The 10,276-nt window shown below is 37.2% G+C and overlaps 1 pseudogene; it reads left to right on the top strand.

Moving 5' to 3' along the window:
- Positions 1–630: 630 nt before the first annotated feature.
- Positions 631–2,084, top strand: LOC109259223 (elongation factor 1-alpha 1-like; annotated as a pseudogene).
- Positions 2,085–10,276: the final 8,192 nt, after the last annotated feature.

Raw genomic sequence — 10,276 nt, 5'->3', positions numbered from 1 at the left:
TGGGTTATAGGCATTAAGGAAGGCACTTGTTGGAATAAGCACTTACATATATAAGTAATGAATCACTGGATTCTACTCCTGAAACCAATACTGCACTGTATGTTAACTAGCTTGAATTTAAATAAATAAATTTCAAAAAAAAAAGATGTAGGAAACATAAAATCTAAATGGAATATTTCTGTAAAAAAATAATCAAGGAACTCACAAAATAAAAGGATATAAAATATAAAGACAGGCATCTAAAATGTGGGCAGGAAGGAGTAAAGAATGGGTTCAAACTTAAATAACCAAGTTAATAGAGATGGTTATATGCAGAAGAGGTTATATACAAACCTAATGGTAACCATATATAAAAACCCACTAATAAATATGCAAAGGATAAAGAGAAATAAATTCAAATATATCACTAAAGAAAATCAGCAAAACATGAAAAAGGGAAAGACAAGGAAGAATCAGAGATTTCTTCAGAAACAATCACCAAAAAATAATAAAATGGTAATAAATACATGTCTATCAATAATTGTTCTGAATGTAAAATAAGATAAAAACAAGACCCATCTATCTGCTGTCTACAAGAAACTCATTTCAGACCTAAAGACAAGCATTAAAAATGAGGGCATGGAGATTTTTCGCAATGGGTTTGCCACTAGAACACAGGTGTCATGAAAACCACCGCTAAACCTAAACCAAAATGGGAAAGGAAAAGACTCATACCAACATCGTCGTCATTGGACACGTAGATTCAGGCAAGTCTACCATTACTGGTCATCTGATCTACAAATGTGGTGGGATCGACAAAAAAACTATCGAAAAATTTGAGAAGGAGGCTGCTGAGATGGGAAAGGGCTCCTTCAAGTATGCCTGGGTCTTGGATAAACTGAAAGCCAGACGTGAACGTAGTATCACCATTGATATCTCCCTGTGGAAATTCGAGACCAGCAAGTACTATGTGACCATCATTGATGCCCCAGGACACAAAGACTTTACAAAAAATATGATTACAGGCACATCTCAGGCTGACTGTGCTGTCCTGATCATTGCTGCTGGTGTTGGCGAATTTGAAGCAGGTATCTCCAAGAATGGGCAGACCCGTGAGCATGCCCTTCTGGCTTACACACTGGGTGTAAAACAACTTATGGATTAACAAAATGGATTCCACTGAGCCACCCTACAGCCAGAAAAGATACGAGGAAATCGTTAAGGAAGTCAGCACCTACATTAAGAAAATTGGCTAAAACCCCAACACAGTAGCATTTGTGCCAATTTCTGGTTGGAATGGTGACAACATGCTGGAGCCAAGTGCTAACATGCCTTAGTTCAAGGGATGGAAAGATGGCAATGCCAGTAGAACCACACTGCTTGAAGCTCTGGATTGCATTCTGCCATCTATTCGTCCAACTGACAAGCCCTTGAGTCTGCCCCTCCAGGATGTTTACAAAATTAGTGGTATTGGTACTGTCCCTGTGGGCCGAGTGGAGACCGGTGTTCTTAAGCCAGGCACGGAGGTCACTTTTGCTCCAGTCAATGTTATAACTGAAGTAAAGTCTGTTGAAATGCACCATGAAGCTTTGAGTGAGGCTCTACCTGGGGACAATGTGGGCTTCAATGTCAAGAACGTATCTGTCAAAGATGTTAGTCGTGGCAATGTGGCTGGTGATGGCAAAAATGACCCACCAATGGAAGCAGCTGGCTTTACAGCTCAGAAGATTATCCTGAACCATCCAGGCCAAATCAGTGCTGGATAGGCACCTGTGCTGGACTGTCACACAGCTCACATCTCCTGCAAGTTCGCTGAGCTGAAGGAGAAGATTGACCGTCATTCTGGAAAAAAGCTGGAAGATAGTCCCAAGTTCTAGAAATCTGGTGATGCTGCCATCGTTGATATGGTTCCTGGCAAGCCCATGTGTGTTGAGAGCTTCTCTGACTACCCTCCACTGGGCCATTTTGCTGTTCTTGACATGAGACAGACGGTTGCTGTGGGTGTCATCAAAGCAGTGGACAAGAAGGCAGCTGGAGCTGGTAAGGTCACCAAGTCTGCCCAGAAAGCTCAGAAGGCTAAATGAATATTATCCCCAATACCTGCCACCCCAGTGTTAATCACTGGTGGAAGAACAGTCTCAGAACTGTTTGTGTGAATTGGCCGTTTAAGTTTAATAGTAAAAGACTGGTTAATGATAATGCATCATAAAACCTTCAGAAGGAAAGGAGAATGTTTTGTGGACCATTTGTTTTTGTGTGTGTGTGTGTGTGGCAGTTTTATTAGTTTTTAAAATCAGTAATTTTTAATGGAAACAACTTTGATCAAAAATCTGTCACAGAATTTTGAGACCCATTAAAGCAAAAGTTTAATGAGAAAAAAAAGTGAGGGCATGGAAAAATATTTATTATGCAAATGTATGTCAAAAGAAAGCTAAGGCAGCAATACTTATAACAAACTAAAGAGGTGTTTCCTAAATTCAAATTTTAGTTAATATACAATGCAATATTGGTTTCAGGAGTAGAATTCAGTGATTTATCACTTACATACAACACCCAGTGCTCATTCCAACCAGTGCCCTCCTTAATACCCATCACCCATCTAGCTCATCTCCCACCCATCAACCCCCTCCATCAACCCTCAGTTTGTTCTCTACTGGTAAGAGTCTCTTGTGGTTTGTATCCCTCTCTTTTTTCCTCCCCCCCATGTGTTTATCTGTCTTGTTTCCTAAATTCCACATATGAATGAAATCTACGGTATATGTCTTTCTCTGATTGACTTATTTCACTTAGTGTATATATATATATATATATATATATATATTACATTCTAGCTCCATTCACAAACTAAGCAAACTTTAAAAGACTGTAATAAGAGACCAAAAAAGACACAATATAATCATAAAGGGTACAATCCAACAAGAAGATATAACAATTATAAATATTTACTCACCCAACGTAGAAGTGATCAAATACATAAAACAGTTAATAACAAACATAAAGAAACTAATCAATAAGAATACAATAATAGTAAGGGACTTTAACATTCCACTTACATCAATATAGAAATCATCTAAACAGAAAATGAACAAGGAAACAATCAATGGCTTTGAAAGACACATTAGAAAAGATGTACTTAACAGATGTATTCAGAACATTCGATCCTAAAACAGCAAATACACATTCTTTTCTTCTGCACATGGAACATTCCCCAGAATAGATTGCATATTAGCCCACAAAAGAAGCCTCAAGAAATTCAAGAATATTGAAGTTATACCGTGACTCTCCTCTGACCACAACACTATGAAATTAGAAGTCAACCACAAGAAAAAATCTAGAAAGACCACAAACACATGGAAGTTAAATAACATACTAGTAAACAATGAATGGGTCAACAAAGATATATAAGAATAAATAAAATGAAATTTGAAATGAAAATAAAAACACAATGCTCCAAAACATCTGGAATGCAGTGAAAGTGGTTTTAGAAGGGAAGTATACAGTCACACAGGCTTACCTCAAGAAGCAAGAAAAATCTCAAATAAACAACTAACCTTACACCTAACAGAGCTAGAAAAGGAACAACAAATAAAATCTGAAAGCAGCAGAAGGAAGTAAATAATAAAGATTAGAGCAGAAATGAATGGTATAGAAAATAAAAAAATAAACAAAACAGATCAATGAAACCAGGAGCTGATTCTTTGAAAAAATATAAAAAATAAATAAACCTGTAGCTAGACTTATGAAGAAAAAAAAAAAGAGAAAAGACTCAAATAAATAAAGTCACAAATGAGAGAGGAGAAATAACAACAAACATCACAAACATACAAAATTAGAAGAGAATATTATGAAAAACTATATGCCACCAAACTGGGCAACCTGGAAGAAATGGATAAATTCTTAGAAACATATAAGTTACCAAAAATGAAAGAGGAGAAACTAGTAAATTTGAACAGACTGATAACCAACAAAGAAATTAAGTTAGTAATCAAAAAACTCCCAACAGGGAGTGGTGGCTCAGTAGGTTAAGCATCTGACTTCAGCCCAGGTCATCTCATGGTTCATGGGTTTGAGCCTTGCATCAGTCTATGCTGACAGCTCAGAGCCTGGAGCCTGCTTCAGATTCTGGGACTCCCTCTCCTTCTGTCCCTCCTCCACTTGTGCTCTGTCTCGCTCTGTCTCTCAAAAATAAACATTAAAAAAAAAATCTTCTCTAAAGATATAAAGAAATGGAAAAAAGTTCCATGCTCATGGATTGGAAGAATAAATATTGTCAAAATGTCAATACTACTCAAAGCTATCTACACATTCAATGTAATCCCAATCAAAATTGCACCAGCATTCTTCTTGAAACTAAAACAAGTAATCTTAAAATTCATATGGAACCACAAAAGGCCCCGAATAGCCAAAGTAATTTTGAAGAAGAAGACCAAAGCAGGAGGCATCACAATCCCAGACTTTAGCCTCTACTTCAAAGCTGTAATCATCAAGACAGCATGGTATTGGCACAAAAACAGACACATAGACCAATGGAATAGAATACAAACCCCAGAACTAGACCCACAAACGTATGGCCAACTAATCTTTGACAAAGCAGCAAAGAATATCCAATGGAAAAAAGACAGTCTCTTTAACAAATGGTGCTGGGAGAACTGGACAGCAACATGCAGAAGGTTGAAACTAGACCACTTTCTCACACCATTCACAAAAATAAACTCAAAATGGATAAAGGACCTGAATGTGAGACAGGAAACCATCAAAACCCTAGAGGAGAAAGCAGGAAAAGACCTCTCTGACCTCAGCCGTAGCAATCTCTTACTCGACACATCCCCAAAGGCAAGGGAATTAAAAGCAAAAGTGAATTACTGGGACCTTATGAAGATAAAAAGCTTCTGCACAGCAAAGGAAACAACCAACAAAACTAAAAGGCAACCAGTGGAATGGGAAAAGATATTTGCAAATGACATATCGGACAAAGGGCTAGTATCCAAAATCTATAAAGAGCTCACCAAACTCCACACCCGAAAAACAAATAACCCAGTGAAGAAATGGGCAGAAAACATGAATAGACACTTCTCTAAAGAAGACATCCAGATGGCCAACAGGCACATGAAAAGATGCCCAACATCGCTCCTCATCAGGGAAATACAAATCAAAACCACACTCAGATATCACCTCACGCCAGTCAGAGTGGCCAAAATAAACACATCAGGAGACTATAGATGCTGGAGAGGATGTGGAGAAACAAGAACCCTCTTGCACTGTTGGTGGGAATGCAAATTGGTGCAGCCACTCTGGAAAACGGTGTGGAGGTTCCTCAAAAAATTAAAAATAGACCTACCCTATGACCCAGCTATAGCACTGCTAGGAATTTACCCAAGGGATACAGGAGTACTGATGCATAGGGACACTTGTACCCCAATGTTTATAGCAGCACTCTCAACAATAGCCCAATTATGGAAAGAGCCTAAATGTCTATCAACCGATGAATGGATAAAGAAATTGTGGTTTATATACACAATGGAGTACTATGTGGCAATGAGAAAGAATGAAATATGGCCCTTTGTAGCAACATGGATGGAACTGACGAGTGTTATGCTAAGTGAAATAAGGCATACAGAGAAAGACAGATACCATATGTTTTCACTCTTATGTGGATCCTGAGAAACATAACAGAAACCCATGGGGGAGGGGAAGGAAAAAAAAAAGAGGTTAGAGTGGAAGAGAGCCAAAGCATAAGAGACTGTTAAAAACTGAGAACAAACTGAGGGTTGATGGGTGGTGGGAGGGAGAGGAGGGTGGGTGATGGGTATTGAGGAGGGCACCTTTTGGGATGAGCACTGGGTGTTGTATGGAAACTGATTTGACAATAAACTTCATATATTGAAAAAAAATCTTCTCTAAACACAAACAAGCAAACAAAAAACTCCCAACACACAAAGCACATAACCAGATGGCTTTAAAGGTGAATTCTATGAAACATTTAAAGAAAAATTAACACCCTTTTTCCTTAAAATATTTCAAAAAAATACAAAAAGAAGGAAAGCCTCCAAATTCTTTCTATGAGGCCAGTATTATTCTGATTTCTAAACCAGATAAAGACACTACTCAAAAGGAGAACTACAGGCTGATATCCCTGATGAAAATAGATGCAAAAATGCTCATAAACCAAATATAATACAATTAAAGAATCATTCATCATGTCAAGTGGGATTTCTTCCTGGGTGGAGATGGTGGCTCAGTATTCGCAGATCAATCAACATGATACATCACATCAATAAGAGAAAGGATAAGAACCATATGACAATTTCAATAGATACAGAAAAAGCATTTGACAAAGTACAACATCCATTGACGATAAAAACTCTGAACCAAGTACATAATCAGGGAACATACCTCAAGATCATAAAGGCCATCTATGAAAAACATACAGTTATCATCCTTAATGGGGAAAAACCGGGAAATTTTCCTCTAAGGTCAGAACAAGGATGTTCACTCTCACCACTTGTACTCAACATTGTACCAGAAGTCCTAGCCACAGAAATCAGACAACAACAAGAAATAAAAGGCATCCAAACCAGTAATAAAGAAGGAAAACACTCACTATTTGCATATGACATGACACTATATATAGAAAACCCAAAAGATTCCACCAAATAATTTCTAGAAGTGATAAACGAATTCAATAAAGTTGCAGGATAAAAAAATAAATGCACAGAAATCTGTTGCATTTCTATACACCAATAATTAAACAGCAGAAGGAGAAATTAAGAAAACAATCCCATTTACAACTGCACCAAAAATAATAAGATACCTAGGAATAAATCTAACCAAAGAGGTAAAAGACCCGCACTGTGAAAACTACAAAACACTGGTGAAAGAAATTGAAGATGACACAATGAAACGGAAAAATATTTCATGCTCATGGATTAGAAGAACAAATATTGGTAAAATGTCTTTACTACCCAAAGCTATCTACACATTCAATGCAATCCCAATCAAAATTACACGAGCATTCATCTCGAAGCTAGAACAAGCAATCCTAAAATTCATATGGAACCACAAAAGACCCCGAATAGCCAAAGTAATTTTGAAGAAGACCAAAGCAGGAGGCATCACAATCCCAGACTTTAGCCTCTACTACAAAGCTGTAATCATCAAGACAGCATGGCATTGGCACAAAAACAGACACATAGACCAATGAAATAGAATAGAGACTCCAGAATTGGACCCACAAAAGTATGGCCAATTAATCTTTGACAAAGCATGAAAGAATATCCAATGGAATAAAGACAGTCTCTTTAACAAATGGTGCTGGGAGAGCTGGACAGCAACATGCAGAAGGTTGAAACTAGACCACTTTCTTACACTATTCACAAAAACAAACTCAAAATGGATAAAGGAAACCATCAAAACCCTAGAGGAGAAAGCAGGAAAAAAACCTCTCTGCCCTCAGGCGCAGCAATTTCTTACTTGACACATCTCCAAAGGCAAGGGAATTAAAAGCAAAAATGAACTATTGGGACCTCATGAAGATAAAAAGCTTCTGCACTGCAAAGGAAACAATCACCAAAACTAAAACCAACGGAATGGGAAAAGATATTTCCAAATGACATATCGGACAAAGGGCTACTATCCAAAATCTATAAAGAGCTCACCAAACTCCACACCCAAAAAACAAATAATCCAGTGAAGAAATGGGCAGAAAACATTGAAGAGACACTTCTCTAAAGAAGACATCCAGATGGCCAACAGGCACATGAAAAGATGCTCAACGTCGCTCTTCATCAGGGAAATAAAAATCAAAACCACACTGAGATACCACCTCACGCCAGTCAGAGTAGCTAAAATGAACAAATCAGGAGACTCTAGGTGCTGGCGAGGATGGGGAGAAAAGGGAACACTCTTGCACTGTTGGTGGGAATGCAAACTGGTGCAGCCGCTATGGAAAACAGTGTGGAGGTTCCTGAAAAAATTAAAAATAGATCTACCCTATGACCCAGCAATATCACTGCTAGGAATTTACCCAAGGAATACAGGAGTGCTGATGCATAGGGGCACATGTACCCCGATGTTTATAGCAGCACTTTCAACAATAGCCAAATTATGGAAAGAGCCTAAATGCCATCAACTGATGAATGGATAAAGAAATTGTGGTTTATATACACAATGGAATACTACTTGGCAATGAGAAAGAATGAAATATGGCCTTTTGTAGCAACATGGATGGAACTGGAGAGTGTTATGCTAAGTGAAATAAGTCATACAGAGAAAGACAGATACCATATGTTTTCACTCTTATGTGGATCCTGAGAAACTTAACAGAAGACCATGGGGGAGGGGAAGGAAAAAAATGGTTAGAGAGGGAGGGAGCCAAAGCATAAGAGACTCTTAAAAACTGAGAACAAACTGAGGGTTGATGGGGGGTGGGAGGGAGGGGAGGGTGGGTGATGGGTATTGAGGAGGGCACCTGTTGGGATGAGCACTGGGTGTTGTATGGAAACCAAGTTTTCAATAAATTTCATATTTAAAAAAATAATAAAAAACAAAATAAAAATCAAAAATAACATTAAAAAAAATAAAATAAAATCCAACAGCATTTTTCACTGAACTAGATCAAAGCATCATAAAATTCATAATGAACCACAAATGACCCTGAATAGCCAAAGTAATCTGAAAAAGGAATAGAAAATCTGGGGGCATCACAATATCCAACCTCAAGTTATATTACAAAGTTGTAGTGATCAAAACACTATGGTACTGGCACAAAAACAGACACATGGATCAATGAAACAGAATAGAAAATCCACAAATGAACCCGCAACTATAGTCAATTAATCTTCAGCAAAGCAGGAAAGAATATCCAATGGCAAAAAGACAGTTTCTTCAACAAATGGTTGGAGGGTAACATACAAAAAAATGAAACTGGATCACTTTCTTACATCAGATAGAAAAGTAAATTCAAAATGGATTAAAGACCTGAATCTGAGACCTGAAATAATAATAATCATAGAAGAGAACACAGGCAGTAACTTCTTTAACATTGACCATAGGAACATCTTAATAGATATGTCTCCTGAGGTGAGGGAAACAAAAGCAAAAACAAACTATTGGGACTACATCAAAATAAGAAGTTTCTGCACAGTGAAGGAAACAGTCAACAAAACTACCAGGCAACGTGCAGAATGGGAGAAGACACTTGCAAATGACATATCAGATAGAGGGTTAGTATCTAAACTATACAAGGAACTTATACAACTCAACACTCGCCCCCCAAAACACCAAATAATCCAATTAAAAATTGGGTAGAAGACATGAATAGACATTTCTCCAAAAATGACATATAGATGACCAACAGACACATGAAGAGATGCTCATCATCACATATGATGGGTGAAATGCGAATCAACACTACAGTGAGTTATCACCTCATATCTGTTAGAATGGCTAAAACCTACAACACAAGAAACAACAGGTTTTGGTGAGGATGTGGAGAAAAAGGAACACTAGTGCAATGTTGGTGGGAATGCAAACTGGTATAGCCACTGTGGAAAACTGTATGAAGGTTCCTCAAAAAGTTAAAAATAGAGCTACCTTACAATCCAACAATTGTACTAATGGGCATTTACCCAAAGAATACAAAAACACTAATTCAAAGGGATACATGCACCCCTATATTTATAGTAGCATTATTTACAATAGGGAACATATGAAAGCAGCCTAAGTGTCCATGGATAAAGAAGATGTGGATAAAGAAGATGGAATATTATTCATCCATAAAAAGAATGAAATCTTACCATTTGCATTGACATGGATGTATCTAGAGAATGTAATGCTAAGTGAAATAACAGAGAAAAACAAACACCATATGACCTCACTCATATGTCTATTTAAGAAACAAAACAAACAAAGGTAAAAAATAAGAGAGGAGAGAGAGAGAGACAGAGAGAGACAGAGAGAAATCAAGAAACAGACTCTTAATTATAGAGAACAAACTGATAGTTACCATAGAGGAGGTTGGTGAAGGGATTGGTTAAAGAAGTGATGGGGATTGAGGAGTGCATGTGTGATGAGCTCATGGTGATGTATGGAAATGTTGAATCACTACATTATACACCTGAAGTTAATATCACACTATATGTTAACTAACTGGAATTAAACTAAAAATGTAACAAAACAAATTAATTAAAATAATATTTAGAAAAAAAGAATAGATTTGAGATCTTTGAAGACAGCTACTATCGTTTTTTAAAATTTTTATTTAATTTATTTTTTTAATTCACATCCAAGTTAGTTAGCA

This window comes from Panthera pardus, unplaced genomic scaffold, assembly GCF_024362965.1.
Source record: "Panthera pardus isolate Hobbes unplaced genomic scaffold, ASM2436296v1 HiC_scaffold_27, whole genome shotgun sequence".
Lineage (NCBI taxonomy): Eukaryota > Metazoa > Chordata > Mammalia > Carnivora > Felidae > Panthera > Panthera pardus.
Note: the sequence above shows the minus strand (reverse complement) of the source record. Positions and strands in the feature narration are given on the sequence as shown.